This window comes from Antedon mediterranea, chromosome 3, assembly GCF_964355755.1.
Source record: "Antedon mediterranea chromosome 3, ecAntMedi1.1, whole genome shotgun sequence".
NCBI classification, from domain to species: Eukaryota; Metazoa; Echinodermata; class Crinoidea; order Comatulida; family Antedonidae; genus Antedon; species Antedon mediterranea.
In genome coordinates, this window is record NC_092672.1 from 12931225 (window position 1) to 12952087 (window position 20863).

At 33.3% G+C, this 20863-nt stretch overlaps 1 pseudogene; it reads right to left on the reverse strand.

Annotated features, from left to right (window-relative positions):
- Nucleotides 1-19661: 19661 nt before the first annotated feature.
- Nucleotides 19662-20515, reverse strand: LOC140044051 (gamma-tubulin complex component 3 pseudogene; annotated as a pseudogene).
- Between the last annotated feature and the right edge of the window lie 348 nt (nucleotides 20516-20863).

Here is a 20863-nt window from a genome sequence, read left to right on the forward strand (position 1 = left end):
TAAATTATTATTATTATAAAAAATAAAATAATAAATAAAAAAAACGTTAGTACATTAAAGTAGACCTTTAATCCAACAACAAAATAAAGTTAAACTCAACATTTAATTTGAAAATGTATTATATTACCAGTATAATTCTGTTGAATTAAATTAATAATGAAGTTTGGGATACAATAGTAAAGAAATTAAATGACAAAATTAGAGGGATAAGAAATAATAAATACAAGTCCTTCTAATCAAAACCAGTTTAGATTTCTGTTACTTTACAAGGAACTCTTTGTGGGTTAGGATCGGTATAACATTTTGAGATTTTTAGTTATGATGTTCGTTGAAAAACCAGGAACGTGACAGGATCCTCCGATTGGGAGTGCATGTCAATTAATCATCTGCAGTCATGACAGAAAGTTAGTTTTTTGGATGATATTTAAATCTACTGTAAGAGATCTACAATATCTTCGAATTTGAAATTCTATAGTCAGTATCTAATTTAACATTTTGTGCATGGTAATATATAGTATATTAAGACACAAGACTATTTTCAGTACTACTGTATTTCACTATAAACTACATCTGCATATTGAATACAATATAATTTATTGCAATTTATTCATCCACAGCAACAGAAAATGAAACAGTTATTGCTGATGGTAAGTTAAACATCATTTACTTGATATTTAATGCAACCAAACAATTTGTTGTAAAAAGGTGTTCGAGTCTATTATATGATATAGTCATTGAATAAAATGTAATTTATTGCAATTTATTCATCCACAGCAACAGAAAATGAAAATGAAACAGTTATTGCTGATGGTAAGTTAAACATCATTTACTTGATATTTGATGTTATATTTGTTGATATATTAAAAATGTGTATTTAGTGTGAATCAAAATGTTTATACAGTATTTACTTTTCTTTGTGATATTCTTCACAATGAACATAATTCTTCCACAGCTGAAATTGAAGGTACCATTAGGCCTCACTAAGTGGTGAGTAACACATTTAGCAAACCTACTTAAATTTATAACAGCAACACATACAATGAATACAATTGTGTTAAAGACGTGACAGGATATGGAATGACCTATGAGCAATACAGTGTTATAGTGCTTTAAAAAAATAAAATTTAAAAAATTATTTGACAGTTAATTGACCTTAACACAACAATATACACTAGACTAAGTTTTTACTCAATAAAGTGTCCTTGTGCATAATTAAATTCAAAGACATTTTTTAAATACTGTAGCAATAGCACATACATTCAAATTAGAGAGTAGGGAACCCCAAGAAAATGTTTTAACAATTAATGCTTAACTGTTTTTTTTCCCAGAAAAAAATACAGATTTAGCAAACATTTGTTCGGAGATTGGGCATACCAGTAAGAAAACTGAGTTGAAAGAAGGTAAGATGCAGAGACAAAAATAATTACAACCCTGACAATAATCAAATATTGTTTTGGAAACACAGTTTGTTTAACTTATTTTCATGCTTGTAAAAATTGCTTCTTTTTTTTCAGGATTTTATGCATTTGAAAAAAATATTAAAAAAGAAAAAGAAGAAAGGGCAATTTATGTACCAAGTAAAGTGGGTTGGCTTCAAAAAACCTACCTGGGAGCCAGAAGCAAATGTTCCAGAACATTTGAGGATTTAAATTTACAAAATGCATTTATAAATGTACTTTTCCCTTTATGTTTTTTTTTTCATCTATTTTAAGCTGCTTTTCATGTTAAATTAAATACTATACTGGCCTATTACAATAATTTTCTTCCATCTTTAAGCAGTGAAGATCTGAAGCGTACGATGTTCGTATGTTACCGCTGTTTACCAACTAGGCCTATACAACTTTTTTTAAGTAATATACAGTATATGCATATTTTTTACAAAACGTCAACAATTGCAGAGAAAGTGTCTTTTATGTTTAACTTTACAACCAGTTACCAGTATTATACTAATGTCACACAAAAAAGTATCAAAATATAAACCAATACTGAGTAATTATGACAATGATCTTCTGCGCTGAGACTATTTGCAGTTAACTGAACACACAAGTTCTCGACATTAGTTTGCATTTAGTAGTCAGGTTCTGGCACTTTGCCACCTGGATTTTTAGGCCAGGTAGCAATATTTTGGGTTGCTAAAGGCCAAGTGGCAAAATTCCAGGTGACAACAAGCCTATAGACCCAATAGGTAATTATCAGGGGTGGTCGGAGGACTATTTTAAGAGGGTTGCCCAAGAATCCAGGGCCATAATAGAAACCAAGCATTTACGCCACAGGTTTGTAAATTACTACGGAAATTCGGCCTAATTTTACGGACGTAGAGAAATGAAAAAAAAAATACACTGACCGTCGTTAAATTGTGCGCGGTTAATTTTACGCTGCAGTCAGTCAATTTACATATAGACTCTTCCAACAATGGACTTCTATGACGACGTTAATATGGTTAATATATGCCTATGATGAAGTGGGATCTAAATTTTAATTTAGTGGCAGAAAAAAACATTTAGTATGAAATTAAGGGTGTTGCCCGGGAAACTGGGGCAACATCCCTGCGTCCGCCCATGATTATTAAGTATATGCATAAATTATCTTTTTAAACTGGTACTGTACATTTATTTTTTTTAAATGGCAACTTTAATGACTTGTATTTTATGTACTCAAATGGCAGAAATAACAAGACAAGGAGGGGTAGTTTGGTATTTTCTTCTTTCTTTCTGTTTATTCCCTCAATTGTTACATGTAGTTTGGTACTACTACTATCTACTATTTTAGCAACCAATAAGTTAATGCTAACATAATTTATGATTGTGGGTGGAGGAGAAGCAAAGACCAAATAACAGCGTAACTAAGTGCCATGCTAAATATTATTTTATTGGAATATTTATAGAAAAGATAACGTTATGACGCACCATACTGTACATCTTGGTCTAATAAATAATCATGCAAGGTCTTCGATGCCATTCTAAAACATTTAAAAAACAATGTATGATGGTATGAGAACCACCATATTTATAATGTTTAACAATTCGGCAATCAAGTGGTCTCAAACTGCAATAGGCATATGGCCTATTCGGCACCGAAGAAATTGCATCCGCACCTAGGAAGTTGTTGCTTACGCGTCGTGGGTCTTTTGCAGGTATGACTATTATGAAATGGAGTGGGTAATGCTACAGTAGCTGGCCTAACATGCCTATACTATAGTTACCCTCCCTCCCCCCCCCCCCCCCCCGGAAAATGGCAACGAAAGTACCCACCACTATGCCTACTGTAGGCCGGGTATGTCCAGAGGGACCTCCCCTAGCTAGAGTAGCCTTAGCTTAGCCCTGGCCTAGCCTACTATCCCCTACTACTAGCCTAGATACTGTACTTCCAGGCCTAGGCGGCTTGTACTGTAGTTAGGGGGTGGGGGCTAGCCTAGGCTAGCCAAAGTACGACGCCTGAATTCGCCGGGTTGGCAATGAAATGGGTAGTAGTTGGTTCGGGTACGTATTGACCAGCACCCTTCAAATTCAGGCCTAGTTGGGCCTAGAGAGTGTGTGACGCAGCAGGCTAAGCCCCCACCTGCCACGAACTATTTTACGTCACTTTTTTTACCTATAAAAATGTGATCTTTTAACAAAAAAATATACTAGATATATAAGTTCAAAATGTAAACATGGAATTTTGAATTTGTTGTGTAAATTTGTTTTAAATTTAACATTAACATTAACATTTTATAAGGTAGGTGTCGACATGGCGTACTTCAAAACATATATTCTTGTTAAGACTTGGCAAGCATTATGACGGTCCGACGCTCCATTCCTTTACTTTCATGGACTAAAGACGACACTATTAGTCCGAGATCTGCAGTTACAAAAGAAAACGGAGGCAGCAGCAGAAATAACACAACCAAGAAAGGTACATTCCTATTTCTTTTCGTGTTCGGTTGTCGCACATTAACAGTACAATATTTTTTTTTTAATTTAACATTACATAAACTCCGTACACAAAATGCGGTGAACCACATATATACATGGTAACAGTTACAGAATCGGGTGTCAAGTAATAACATAGTCTAAATGGTAAATGTAATTTGTTGATAATAATCAACCAGTATAGTTTTTTTTTTCAAAATTTAGAAACTCATAATTGTTATGAACCATCATAAACCACTCAGTGGATCTAAACAAAAATAAACTATTTAAAACTACTTTGAACATGAGAAACAAAAAGAGTTGTACTATCATTATGTTTAAGGATTTGTTAACATTTTATAATGTAGGTGTCGACATGGCGTACTTCAAAACATGTATTCTTGTTAAGACTTGGCAAGCATTATGACGGTCCGACGCTCCATTCCTTTACTTTCATGGACTAAAGACGACACTATTAGTCCGAGATCTGCAGTTACAAAAGAAAACTGAGGCAGCAGCAGAAATAACACAACCACGAAACATTTATTCCTATTTCTTTTCGTGTTCGGCTGTCGCACATTAACAGTACTGTATAGTAACATAAAAAAAGAAGATGAAATATTTCCATCAGTTTTTTAGGGTGCCGAGGAGGCAGTTGTTCAAGATAGTGATGTTTCAATTTCAGATGATAATTTAGACGATTTGTCCGATTCAACTGTTGAATCACCTATGCCATTGCAAGACAATCTAGCTTTCTGGGCAGTACAAACGTGTTCCTCATGCTGCCATCCGCGATTTGTTGAAAATGCATACCAACAAGCAACCAATATCATTGTCAAATACCAAACAATAACAATTTTAGTTTAGAAAAGTTATTTGTTGCTTAAAATATGTTAGGAAATTAAGCCAATTGGAAGCAGAATCAGTAACAAATCTTATATTTAGACTAAGACAACAGGCCGACTTGTGTGATTTTAGCACAGAAATAGATAACAACATCAAAGATAAACTGATTGATGGATGTACGTCAGAAAAGCTACAGAAAGTGTTATTATAAAAAGGTAACGACTTGACTCTACCAAAGGCAGTCAACATAGCAAACTCCTTTGAGCTCGTGCAGAAACAGTCTTAGACTATGGCAACGGGTAGTACTAGTAGAACAAGTAATGTACATGCAGTTAATCGTACAAATCAAAGAGGTGCATCGAATGACAGCATTAGTGGTAGTGGCAAGTATTTTAAGCATAAATATAACCACAACAGTAGCAACAGAATAGAAATGCATGTTATAGGTGTGGAAGACATGACATGAAGTCATTCAGTTCTGAAACATCAAAATGTGTATGTAAATTAAAATCAGTTTGTGTTTGGTCTGTGGTCCAATTACATGTAAAAATAACTAAAGCTGTCCTACACAAATGTTACAGGTTTCACATACACACATAATTACATTACTTTTTTTCTAACAGATAGTTGGTTCTTGTATGGGGTTAACAGGGACCGAGATGAGATGATGGGATGTCATAAGAAAATTTAATGGAGGTGCAAGGGAAATAATAGAAAGGCTTCCTTTACTAATGAAAAGTGAACATGTAAATAATGATTTTGTGTCAAATTCAAATCCACATTGATTTAGGGTTACTTTTGTATCATGTGGCATTGACAAATGTTATATTCAATGGTTTCATTCAACGGATAAAACAAAATTCATAAATTTTTCTCTTGCAGGAGGACATGGATCAAGACATAGAAGCACCAAAGCTATTCTTGAATACCACAGGGCAATGGGTAGAATCCTGCATTTTCTGCAATGAAAATGTTTTTAAAGTCAAAGGGCAGTTATCTGATGCTATCTATATGTTTATGGTAATTTATTATGTTTTCGATTTACATTATCTGACACAGTATCAGATATTAGGTATTTTTCAATACTGGATTTTAAAAGATAAAAAAATACTATAATAAGCTTTCCATAAAGTCAACACAATGTTGGAAGCTGTATATTAAACTCGACTTCCTTATTAATTGAAAATGTTATAGTTGATATTATTATACAGTTGTATTATCATACAATGTATCTTGTATGTTATTATGAAAAGGTAATATTTCATTTTATATTGGTAGAAAATAAATAATTTAAATGCTTTTGATTAAAATATCACTTTCGTCCGTTTTGTTCTTAATTAATGATGTCAATCTGATACACACCACACCAAAAGACACCACATTTGTAAGCCCTTGTTTGCTAAATATTTCAAGTAAGCATGTATTCTTTATTGTATATACCACAGCAAATACATTGCTAACCTCTTTTATGCTAAACGCAAAACACATAAAACAGGCTAAACACTTGAAAGATAAGCATATTTTTCTTCTAAATGCCAAAGTAAAAACACAAAATGAAACTAAACACATTAGTGCTAAATAAGCCTAAGCACATAGAATGCTAAACATGTTTAGCATTCTATGTGTCCCCTTACCAAAGGAGAATGCTTAGCCTTCGCTAACCATTCACTAGGCATTCGAATGCTAATTTACAGGTAATTTTTAGAATTTAGGCATTCATTCTTAAAACCACTTAATCGGAATGCTAAGAAAAGTTTCCAAGCATTCTTTAGGAATGCTTACAAGAGTCAATAAGCATTCAGAAGCTATCCCGAAGCTATCCCGAATAATAGTGTGAATGCTAAGTTCATTGGTAGCATTCAGGGAGATATTTTGAATGGTAGTGTGAATGCTAAGATCATTGGTAGCATTCAGGAAGAGATTTTGAATGGTAGTGTGAATGCCAAGATCATTGGTAGCATTCAGGGAGATATTCTGAATGGTATTGTGAATGCTAAGAACATTGGTAGCATTCAGGGAGATATTTTGAATGGTAGTGTGAATGCTAAGAACATTGGTAGCATTCAGGGAGATATGTTGAATGGTAGTGTGAATGCTAAGATCATTGGTAGCATTCAGGAAGAGATTTTGAATGGTAAACAGGGAAATAATTGAATGCTCAACCAATCAGATCAATCCTCACCAACTGCCAAAAAAACAACAACCAATTCAAATTTAAGCATAGTGGCCAAATCTGGCATAATTATGCCGCCTGGCATAATTTTGACCCATCTGGCATCTGGCATTTATGCTAGGCATAATTTTAGGAAATCTGGCATAATCTGAAAAACGCAAACATACAACATATTCACCACGATTTAGCATATTATCTGGCATAATTGCGAAAAAATCTGGCATAATTTGTACACAATCTAGCATAATTTGGCTGAAAACCCGAAGAGCTTTTTTTTTTTTTTTTTTTTTTTTTGGCTTTCCACCTTTGTGGTACATAAAACATACACATAAACCGCCCTCTTATTCACTATTATTTTGGTGCACTTTTAGCCTTAATTGTGTCTGGCATAATTTTGTGCTGCAACCTAGCATAATTTCATTTCGCTCGCTGGCCACACTGAATTCAAGAGACCAATGGCTAGAGAATGGCTGAGTTACCTGCTGGCAACCCTGACACAGATTTTGTTGATATAAAAGGTATTGTAGCTAGTAGCTATACTTGTATCACTGATCAAAAAGAAGGGCTAACTAAACTATATATAAAAGCAATTTTAAATAAAAGTAGTTTTCACTCCATCGTTTATTTCATTATATAGACAATGGAATGGAGGCATTTTTATGCCATGGCAGATTATTTCCTTAATTCCAACATTTGAAATGAATAAAAACAGTAACCCAACAAGTATTTATTTTAAAAAGGGTAAATATTAAATAAAATCCTTTTTATTAAACCTGAATGATACTAATATAATAGTCCTTTTACAGACTAGAGAATATAGTGCATAATTCAGTTGTATCTGCTATATACTGACTGTACATAAAGGAACATACTGTAGAAAACAAAATAAAGAGTCCAACAGAGTGCATTGGACAAATCATCTGTTGATGCCATTAGAGGTATTTAACTATAAATTTTAAATCAATTTTAACATGTTCATGTCTTATAAACATGCCTTCAATGATCAATTGAGGGAAAATTGAATCCCACCATTTCTCTTTGTTTTAATTCCTTAATCATTCTTTTTATCTTTAATTTCTTTTCACAGGGTTGCGGTTTTTTATTTCATTAACATATTTCAATATTTTTTTTTGCAGAGTATATCAAGGTCGTGGCAGTAAAAAATGATTGGAGCTCCTGTTAGCCCGGTAGAATTTAACAAGAAGTTTGTGTCTAAATGCACCAATGCACACAGGAGTCTACATAAATAGATAAATATTTTATATATAATTTTTATTTTCATTTATCATATCTCTATATTCTCAATTTTGTCCAAGTATTCTCACTTGCACAGATAAAGTGCTAGTGTTGCCAAAAGCTCTGCTAATTGATAATTTTTTAGCTTTTTGCTTACTTTAGTTTGTATCTCCATTGAGATCCAGCCACAGCATTGTCATTTTTTTTCAGTAATTTGCCTTTTATATATATATAGGGTAAACTGGGGTAAGTGGTCCGGTGGGGCAGCCGGACCACTTTGCATTTAAACAGGATTATATCCCTCTATTGTTAAAGCAGAGAAAAAAATCAAATTTGCACAAACAAACAAATTTGGTATTGCATGCTGTGTTCCCGTTAAGAAAAATTGCTTAATTTTACCAAATATTGATTCTCAATTAGATCTTATTTCATCTAAAATCAATCATTAGTATTTGTGGATTTGTGTGTTTTTAGTTCCTTTTATATTTGTACGATTTTAGCCTTATTTTTGGCCGATTCTAATAGTTTTTTTGTCCACTGTGTGCCAGGCGTGTGTAGGCTTGCTTGCTGTTCATTTTAACAAGGCCTAGGGGTAAGTTATATTTTCATAATTTTATTTTAAAATTAGGGTTAAGTTTCAAAATCACAGTTATTGACATTGTAAATGTTGTGTCTTCATATTAAGTGACAGATTTTATTTTGATAATTTAAATGTAAATAATCGTGATATTAAAAAAAAAAATAGTTTCCACACATTTTAATATAAATATAACAAAATATAAATGCAATCCCTTAAGATTTAATGTTAATATTTTTTCAAATTTTATGTCATATTTTGGTGGTAATTTATATATTTTCCGGCGCCATCTTGGATTAGGATTATTTTAGTGGAGTAATTTTTAATTTTGTTTTTATTTTAGTTAAAAACATAAATTTAAACAGCCATGTATTCTAGATACGTATTTTTAACATAAAATTGTTTTGAAAATGATTTCAGATATTTTTTCAGTTATTTAATTGTATTTTAAATAAAGCGTCCCAGTTACCCCACGTTAGTGGGGTAGGTGGACCAGTATTCAATTCTTATATGTGTATACATTTTCTATGTTTTTTTCTTGAACACCAAGTGTTTTATCACTACAACAGTAGTTTACTTGGACACATTTTAATGGAATATAATTTGTTTTGGTTCTTAAAGTAATGTTTGGTAATTGAAAGTCAGTTTTTATTATCATAATATTACTTTTCATATTAATATTTCTTAATAATAGTATATTTCAATTTTATCTATAGTAATGGCAAGGAAAAAAAAAAGTTGGACTCCAATGCTTGGAAAATGGAACAAGCAATCTATGCAGGAAGCGTATGAAGCAGTGAAGGGTGGCACTTTGTCTTTGAGGGCTGCAGCAAAGCAGTATGGCGTTCCGAAAACAACATTGCAAAGACGTTTATCGGGTAAAGTGGATGTCACTTCTTCTGCATCAAGAGCAACTGTATTAACTGCAAGTGAAGAAACAGAACTAAAAAATTACATTCTACATATGGAAAGTGTTGGCTTTGGATTGACACAATGGCCTTAGACGACTCTCAGACTTTCTAAACCAATGCAACATAGCAATGAAGGAAATGAAAGGCTTGGAAATCCACAGAAAAAATCTCTCTTATAACATTATATCCATCCCTAAACTCTAGAGGGCCTCCTGTAAGTAGGCTGCAGCTACAGGTTTGATTTAATTCTGCTACTACTTAATAAAGATGTGCTGGAAACCACAGGACTTTGTTTTGTTCTTTGTGTTGGTTGCGTTTGCCCCACAGCATACCAAACTGATCCTTCTCTCTTTGCAGATTCTCAGGAAAGCAGTGTTCCTGTAGCGGCTCGCGGGGTGCGAGTAGAGAAGAAACAAAAACAAACAAAAAACAGAAACAATCTCCGGGGACATCTACGAAGGACCCATAATATTTAAGCAACTTAATATTCTAGATGTTCATAAACTATACGAATTATGTGTACTTCATATTGTTTTTGATTTATAATAGAAACTCTGCACATCAAATCAGTTATTATTTTAGTACAGTTGATCATTTACGAACTACTAGGTTTAAACAAGGTAATAACCTATCTATCCCAAAAGCCCGTACTATGCCAGGTCAATTTAGAATTTCGTTTGGCACAAAATTTTGGAATAATTTATCACTCGACATAAAAATAATACATCAAAAATTAATTTCGTAAAGAATATAACTGAACTACTATTATTGAGATACTGATTAATGCTGGCCCACCGCTTTCTTTTTGTCATTATTGTGTTTTTTTTTTACATTATTGTATAATTATATTATCAAAATCGTTTGCACTGAACAGTATTATATTTGTTAATCAGGTGTAAACCACTGTTTATACCGTTTTGCCTTTGGTGAATAAAAAATTATGATGATGATGATGATGATAATCACCACAAGGCGGAACGACACCAGTCTTTGCCACAGGAGCCGGCTTATGTTGATGCGCTAACCCCGTCTTCAGGAAGTGAGTCATTAGTAAAGGAGGTGTCGCCAGAAAGCCCTGTACGCAAGCAGTAGAAGATTAAGACTACAGGAGGGAAACCGCCGCTGTTATCCTAGTTAGAGAGGAATAGCCTGGTGACTATATGGATACTGATAGACCACCACTGGTTGGTTGAAGTTGTGATCAAATATGAGACAACGTACCTTGAAGATGGACAAGCAGTACTAATCGACAGAGAAATGTAGATCCCTGAACGTCCCAATTTTGTTTCAATCATTTAAAAAAAAATTTGCGAATATGGGTAAATGCCTCTATTTGATGGAAGAGGTTTTTGTTCCTTAAATGTTATTGGTCAGATTAATGTGATAGGGGGTGGGTATTTACTAATGTCCACAGTAACGTGTGGTAATATGCCTATCATAGCAACATGATTTCGAAATTGAATGCCTCAAACATCTGTATATTGTGTGCATCTTATATTTGTGTGTGCAGTGTAACCCAAATATGTCAACATCTGTATATTGTGTGCATCTTATATTGGTGTGTGCAGTGTAACCCAAATATGCCAACATCTGTATATTGTGTGCATCTTTTATTTGTGTGTGCAGTGTAACCCAAATATGCCAACATCTGTATATTGTGTGCATCTTATATTTGTGTGTGCAGTGTAAAACTGTAACCCAAATAGGTCAACATCTGTATATTGTGTGCATCTTATATTTGTGTGTGCAGTGTAACCCAAATATGTCAACATCTGTATATTGTGTGCATCTTATATTTGTGTGTGCAGTGTAACCCAAATATGTCAACATCTGTATATTGTGTGCATCTTATATTTGTGTGTGCAGTGTAACCCAAATATGTCAACATCTGTATATTGTGTGCATCTTATATTTGTGTGTTCAGTGCAACCCAAATATGCCATTACGAACTGTACGGTACTTTATAATTATGAATATTTATTTAAACTAAAAATTATAAGTACCGGTTCGCACAGAATGCGCATCACGTATAAAGAATCAACAATAACTAATATACGAAACGCTATCACTACTACATCGTATAATTCTTATAGTATTACTTTCTTTTAATCGCATTTATATTTGAGGAACTATACGGTCCTCCTGAAATCAATTGTGTGCATTTCTTAATTTTCTCGATTTCTCTACGTAATGCAAATACATTTCATTTTAGGCTACAGAAGAAAAACGAAAGAAGGCAATGGGGAAAAAAAATAAAGAGAAGGCACAAGGTGAAGCAAATAACAAGCAGACCCTCGAACTGTTAAGCCAAAGCCAAGCCAAGCCATCGGATATGCATGCAATTTTAGAAATGGTAATTTACTTAAAGTTTGTAAGTTTGTACTCGCACAATAAAGTAAGACGATGTCCAAGGCCGTGTTTCCGCAGCTAAAACAAAATTATCGGTTAATTTTTTAACCAATAAAATCCGCATGATTAGTCATTACAAAACAATCAGATGCCCAATCACATCGCAACAATTGTTCTTCAGGTCAAATTTTAAACATTATCGCATTTATCCGATAATTATCTGATTTGAGCGAGATAGAATCGGTTAAACCCCGTTTCCACAACAGACAGTTTATCGCTTAATTTTTGGCTGCGGAAACACGGCCATAGTAAATCCAAAGCTCGCTCTAATGCCCATATCGAAAATTTAGTTTGGCATTTTAGAAATGTTATGATATAGTTCTAGGAATACATTTTCTACAATTATTACATGTGGGCAAGATGGTTGTAACATAACATTTAAATCATATGTCCGCTTATTTTACAATCATACGAAAGTGTCATCCTGTCGAAGTACTGACACATGTCTATTACTTGCATGTTCAATCGGAATTTGATGACATTATATGTGCATTGTAGCAAAGAGTGATGATACTGCTGTTAAACCAAGTCTGTTAAAACTATAATAAAAATGCAACAAAACGTTACATAATTTTTCATTGGTGTTTCACCCAAATAAAGTTTAAAAAATGTTTATTTTTCAGATTTAGAAAAGAAAACTAATGTATTCTTAGGTATGTGCTCAACAGGATCACTTTTAACCTGTGGTGACCAAGCATCAGTTACTGACGTGAACTTAAATGTTGCCATTTCTAACATTTATCTAACTAATGATGGACCTGAGGTTGAAGGAATTGTGTGTACTGAAAATATAAATAAAAAGATACGCATATTGGCTCCGATTGATCTGTTGAAACCAACTACTTTCAAATTACCAAGTACAGAAGTTAAACATCAAGGAAAGTGGACTTCGTAGTATATCTGAGGCATGCAGATCAGATTTTGATGTTCGCTTGTACATATGGAAGCAGCAGATAGCTTGTTTAATAAGAAAAGAAGTAAGTGCTGCATTGAAGTCAAAATCACATCAAAGGGCATGCAATATAGGTATATTTAGTATGGATACCGATGAAAATTTGTTAGGTATCAGTTTTTTAAACAAACGTGTTTGTTACAGTTTATTGGCAGGCAACCTTGGTAATATTGACCATTTGTTGGGTAAAAAATGGGATGTGATGAAAACTGGATCGCCACCACCAAATGGTAAGGAGAAAGAATTCCCCATGTGTTGCAGGGTGTCTGTGAGGATAGAACCTATAAAAATACATTACCTGAAAATGTAAAGAAAAAATTATCATTGCAAGATGAGTATGTAGCATTTAATCTAGTATCCAAAATATGGATAAATCACTTTCGAAATATGATCGAAATATTAAAGAAAGATCTTGAACCAGTATTAAAAGAGGGTAAAGACATGTGTTCTACAAATTCATCATCAGATGATTACATCTGGGGATATAGCCCTAATTGACTTTGGTCCATTATTGATGAAACAATTACCATTCAGTTTAGGTCGATTCCAGTCTGAGGCAGGTGAACATGCCAACTATCAGTCGGAGAGCCGCGTTGGGAAATATGACCGTTATCGCGAAATTTTCGACTTCGCATGACGTCATTAATTTTAGAAGCCCTCTCTCGGCACAGAGGCATCAACGTTTCGCGCGAAAACATTAGCATAAAGTATACGTCATTTTATAGCTGTTTAATAAACATTAATAGGCGAAAAATTAACCATATATGGTAAGATCAGTTCCTTATATGTTTAAGATGTCGCAGGTCACCTAATTTTCGGAATAATTTGTTGGATTTGTTGTCAGTGACAGTTTCTTTCCAAAGTTCGTGTGCAGCCGTCAAAGCTGAAGTTTTCTAACTTGTGTTTGTTTACAAATTTTCCATTAGTGGGATTTGCATCCCATACAGTGAATTACCAAAAAATCGGCGTATATGGATAGAGTAAGTATCAATAGTCTGTTTTACGTTAAAATTGGCTTGAAACCCTATTTAAGCTTCCTACAGCGAACATTTTAAAAAAGGTCCTCATTTCACATAATTGTTACGTCTCGCGGCACTAGTTCCGTCGTGTGTGGTGCATGGTGTGTTGATTGTGGTTGTTGCAGGTGTGGGTGTGTGCACGACCTGGTGGATCGTTGTCGTAATATCGGCCTAGGCTTAGCCTTAGTAACATGTTGATAATTAAAATACTTTAGTTACAATTTAGTATTATTAAAGTTTCGTTAATCCTACTATATATTGAAGATGCGTTGGGAAGGTTTTAAAAAGATAATTAAGCCAATCGCAGCCTGACATTATATAGTTAAATATCCTCATTATTGGCAACTGATGGGTACAATTTATTTACTGTATTAATAATTATACAATAAATATACAGACACAAGGAAGTTTTGTGTTTAGTGCTTTTTTATGGTAGGCCTACAGTACAGTCATATTTTATCTGAATATGTTTTCAGGTTGTGGAATAATTATATAATTATACAGTATTTAAGAAAATGTTTTCGTCATAGTGACAATTATTTAAATAGTTCTTTACATTTCAGCTATTCATTTTCATTTCAGGTTTTTAGTTGGTATCAAGATTTTCTATCTCGTTCTTCAATATGAGGTTGGACGGTGGAAGCTGTAAAGTGGTTTTCTTGATTTCAATATCATTGCTGATAGTTTTTCATTTTATTCGCTAATATAACATATAAATTTATATTCATTTAAGTTGTAGAAGTGTTTCAGATCAGTAAATTTTTATAAAGATATAAATTAAGTTGCAATTGATTGATTGATTTACTTTATTAACCAGAGTCGCACAGATGCATACAATATAAACGTAAAACAATCATAAAATCAGTACAACAGTAAGACTCAAGTAAAAATGATATCTCAAAAAGTACATATGGTGGCATATTTTATATTTACAGTATTAGGCCTAGCTAGTTTGTTATGTCTGATGAACAAGGTGCTATTAGAAGTTTTTATATACAGTAGTATTTACTATTTGTATCAGTAATTGTTTGAAAGGTTGTATTTTTTCACATTCTGTATATGTATACATAAAAAGAAAAAATGTATTGCTTGTGTGAAATGTAAGTTGTATCTAATAAAGTAATAGAATATTTCTGTATACAAGTGTGACACAAGTGTGACATTTACTGCCAGATATTGATATACTTATAAGTACCAACCAATTAACAATACTCAAGTAAATGATGGGCTAATAATTATCTTTTTTAAAAACATGACCATATAAAAATACATGGTTGAGTCTCTCAAACAAAAGATGCCTGATTTTATAAATAGCATTCCCCACCATATTTATATATAAATTGAAAATGGGTTATCTTTTGGCACTTTGTTTTTCAATTTATTGTTTTTTAACAGTTTTTGTAATTTTTTCTGGGCCTAGGTTCTTCTTCAGGCGTCTTCTTGCTTGGTATATGAGCTGGGATAGACCTACCAGCCTAGATTATGGAATACCCAGATTATGTCTACTTCTACTCCAGCTACTTTAGGCCCTACTATAACACGAACTACTATCAGAATTACCTACAGTAGCCTAACTAGGCCTAGAAAATACTATTTTTAGGCTTAGCTAGGCTAGAAGTTAAGTAAGTAATTATAGTAGCTAGTCTAAGTAGGCCTTTCCTAGCTCAGAAACCAAATAGAACAATAATCGGGCAGCAGATTGAAACCTTAGGCCTGTGACGCAGTACGCCTGCATGAACAACCGGATTAAACAGGGACACGATTCGGTCCGGGTCGATTCGTACCAGCTTCGTAAAACGTAAACAAAGTTTCAAAATGGCGGTTTTTCGATCGTAACTGAACAGAAATGTAGTAGGTTTGGTTTGATTAGTGGGAGTTGCATCCCAAGAAAGCTTAAAATTAGATTTTTATTTTAATAGATAGCTTAATAGTTTATCTTGAAAGGATTTTAAATTCGCTTTGAAACCTTATCTAGAAAATATGAAATTTAATGATTTTTTACCATCATTTAAAAAAAAATATAAATAAAAAAGTTTATACACAAAATAATGATATTTCTCGAAACAAAAAAACTGTGGAATTTAGATCACAGTTTTTATCATTATTTACGCTTGCAGTTCAATTATTGAAATACGTTTATTGATTTCATCTAATATCAAAATTATACAATTTTCAAAGTGTACTAAAATAGCAAAAATTCCAACATTTTCCACGAAGCGCGCCCTCACAATGAATGAAATCAGTGATGCGTTACCAACGCGGCTTTCCGACTGTATGACCATAATCGTTTTTTCTACCAACATACAACTAGAAGTGGTGAACATCAAGATGATGATCCATTACTTTCGCTTTTGTTCAATATGTATAAACAAATCCATTATAACATTTTGAATGCAAACAATAATGATAAAGATAAGAAAAGTGCTGCAGCATTTATAAAGTACAAAGAGAAGCATATGGCTGCATCGAAAATTATACATTGGTGGCGTAAAATTAAAGATTATAGCAACAGTAACAAATTTACGTCTGTCAGTTTGGATAGCCAAGCAATATTTGGAAACCATCTATTTGTTTTAAGTGGAGCTGTTCCAAAAAAAAGGGCAAATCCTTTACCCAAAAAGAACTACAAAACTTAAAGAACATGGCGGAAGAATAGCTAAAACCTTGCCCGAGAAAATACTTTGTTCAAATCGTTATATTATATTAGCCAATCAAACGCTATCAAAGGCCAAAACCATATCCGAGACTATTAGACGGGCAATGACAAAACGCACAAACTGGATCTATCAGATCATACATGCAACGTGTGTTTATAAGTGTTGAGGACAGACACTTTAAGAAAACTCCAAATATGATGAATCTTATGAAGAAAGCTAAAAAAAAAACAAAAATTAGAAAAAAAGTTTCTCCCAAAAAGGGAAATCCTGGAAACTACTTTGTATGGAAACATGTGAAAACACAAAAACCAAGAGTTTTTTCAAAACCAGTCAATTAGTTAAACATTTTTTCAAGAAATACAAAACATTGTCGCCAAATTCAAAATTTAAAAACAAAACTGAGTGGGCAACGAGGTGGAAAGAAAAAAATATTAAAAAAGAAAGGGATAAAGTAAATAAAGAACCAGCCTATACAAAAGTATTAGATTTTATAAATGAGTGATAAGCCGGCTGTATGCAAGGTGTGGTTATATCTATAATACTGTATAATGGTCATTAAGGAAATTAAATTATCAAATATAAAAGATTTGTCAATTATAGGTACAGGTTTCTTTTAACATTATTGTAAACTACAGTACTACTAACTGTGGCATTGTTTAGGTCAAGTATTCAAATACATTAATTTTTGTTTAATTTATGAATAAAATATGTTTTAATTGCATGTAATTTCAATTCTGTTTTTATCATGTTTAAATTTTTTTTTTTATTTCATAATGTTGGGGAAACTTGCATCACATTAATTGATTTATTGTGTAGATGTTTTAAGATAGTGTACGGTTATAGTACAGTTTCCGTATGAGAAGGCCAATTTATTAATGTTATGTCCGTAGTGATGTGGTCTTTTTGTAGGGCATACTGTATCACAGGATAATGTGCAGACTATAGAACCGTATTTGTATAGTATACGATAGTATTTAATATTGCTATGCCTCAAAACATTTTTCAAAGTAGGACGGTGGCATTAGTAGTCTGGGTTAATTAGGCTAAATATGTTTGTAAGAGTGCCATAAATTGTAATCGGTAATAAATTTTGAGGAATATGTCAGTATGTGTCTCGGAAGTAGACAGATCTGTTGTAATCCACAAAAAGTCTTCCGATAATCCGTTAGGGACGACAGAAATTTACTGTAATTTTATAAATATATGACGTGACATATTACAATGAATATTTCAGGAACTTAGACATACTATATATCTAAATCTGTCAATGACAATTAAGAAATGAATGAATACAAAGAATGTTATGTTTGTGAAAATTGGAAATGTTGAACGGTACGAAAATAAATTGATCATAAGCTTAACGCACGATGTTATACATGGTGTATTGTTAGGCAGGTATGACCGGTTGTCAACTTTGCTGCGTTGTACTTGTTGTCTTGAATAACCAAGCGTTTCCGAGCTTAATAATTAAAGTTAACAATTTTTCTAACCTTTGTACGAATACGCGTTAATGTTATCAATATAAACTGATCAGTATCATGGAAATTGACGTTTTGTTGTAACCGGAGCTGTGGGAAATTTAGACAAGCTGGATATGACATGAAAACTCGTCACGGTTGAATGTTACCAGGAATGTTAATACTTATATATACCGAGTATCGAAATAAGTGCGTTGCATTATAAGATATGTTTTAATCGCCAACTTTGACTGGAAGAGAAAGTTATTTTGGTTACCAAAAAAGCTCAGTATTTCAGTTAATTGATTTTGTAATGATATTTCCGATTAATTCTTTGTGACGCCCACTTTTGTCGAAATCTTATATTTTTTATTGTTGTTGGAATTAGTCAGAGGGAGAATACATCTTCAAGTCTTTAAAATGTATTATTCAAATAAAATAAGGAAATTTATAAGTTTGTGTTATGTATTAATTCTAACTTATTGTACGTAAACACGAAAGATGTTAATACGATAATTACAATGACACACTTCATGAAAATGATATGACGTCCAAAAACGATAAATGTTGTTCCAATTACCGTAAACCGTATGTTATGTATCAAATCACTCATTCTTTATGCCCTAGATACAGATTCGTTTTCTCATTTCCTTCTCGGGTACAGCCAATGCGACAGGTTGTTCATCCCAAATTGTATTACTATATTAACTAATCAATAATCAAGAAATCAACTCTACTATGAAGAACTTTAATAGTTCATTAATTAAAGGTGTGTTGTTAAAGTAATGGTAAGTAAATTGCACAGTGCACCAGAAGGCAAGTTCAGATTTTTTATATACACCAAAAATGTGCTGTAAAACAATTTGCATTTGTCCAATAACGTTCCCATAAATGTTGAGCCTTTAGTTATTCACAAACTGTTACTTTGTTGCTATTTATAAACTTGTTTAGTTCAGAGCTTTTCATTGGCTTATACATTATTGGGTGATGTTTGCGGAGAACATATATAGTGTCCATATATTTAGACCTTTGTTCATACGCGATTTTTGATACTGAGAAAATGACTAGTTTTACAAATTGCAAGTTGTGTGTTGTTGAAATGTTCAAAGAACGAAAAAAGCGAGGTTCGGAGGCGACATTTCTGGTTGGCAGTGTGATTGAAGGAAGCGAGAGTAAAAATAACGGCGTGGTCCCTTGTTACATAAATAACTTAGATGGAGAGATGGCGACTACAGCAAAATAGTTAGTGGTAGGGGACAAATTTTTGGCCACAAAATGTCACTGTCAGTGTCCGAATGACGGCTGCGTCAAAGGTACATGATATATATTCCCTCCATATGGTGTGTTCATCTGTATATCTGTCTTGTGCACATATTCTAACGTTTTGTCGGTTTGTTTGACATAACAAGCTGTAAAGGGTAGAAAAGAAAAAACACGCCTGTTCCAATACTAGCCGTGGGACCAATAAGAGCAGTTGTGTAGACAAGACAAACCATGGCTAGTATTGGGCCAATGAAAAGGAACGGCAAAAACATCATATCAAAAACACGCTGACCATCATTAGTATATAAGGTTTTGCCAAATCATCCTCAAGCAAGTCCATGAGATGTTTAATGAAATCACCCTGGCCCAACAGCAAGTATCGTCTCATAGCCTTTAGATGATCCAAAAATTTGTACTTGGAGAAAAATATGTCTAAAAGATATTTACTTGTTTCTTTGTAGACAGTGTTGATAATCTCTTGAAAACCTCCATCCAAATCCTGATTAAATAACAATTCAGATCTATGATCTTTCTTCAACATTTCTTCATTCAACTTGTTTTGCCCATTAAGTACTGAATGGTCATGACAAACTTGTCGAATAAAGTTGATTGATTTTCCAATCAATAAAATCTTTGATGCTTGTTCCATTGATAGGAAAGATGGAATCATAGACTTGCGGAGGGAATAGCGTTCATGCCATAGCCCTACATCTTTAACAGTAGGGTCAGCAGCAACAAAGAACTCATGACATCGATCTTCTAATTATCCATCATAAATCCATTTATCAATAAAATGTTGTATTGGGTAGTTTCAATACATGTTGCATTAGTCCATGTACATCTGGGTCACCATGCATTGCATATGAATGAAGGCTGAGGATAATGCTCCTCCTTTTTTATCTTTACAGTAGTCTACTAGTTGGGCTAGCCATTTCAGTCTTTGCTTGGGATCAAGAACCTATACAGAAAGTCTAAGTAGAGTCAAAGAGCATCTGGGGTCACTTTGCATCTCTTCATCATCTTCTTGTTTAAGCTGTGCCTGCAAAACTGATAACCATCTATAGTACTCTGTAACTTGATACGATCAATACGATACGCTTCCTCTGATTGGTCAAATTTAATCATTTTTCCATCAATACCTTGAAATATGTAAACCAATTCACGTAATATAGCTCCTTCAGAACCTTCATTTAAATAGTTTTCATCTTCTCCAATTGTATAAACCGATCTGTCCACTACCTGAGCTTGTGATGGTAATAAACTTCTATGCACGATATGCTCAGCAGTGTATAGTTTTTTTTTTAGTCACCACCCTATCCTCAACACACAATAGGCTGAAGCTGTCTAGTTCTTTTTGTCGTAATTCAAACTGAGGCCCTCTTTGATGTGTTGTACTTATTATTTTCTTGAATAACCAAGCGTTTCCGAGCACAATAATCCATTATTCCTTGTCGTGTACGCCTTACTTTGACT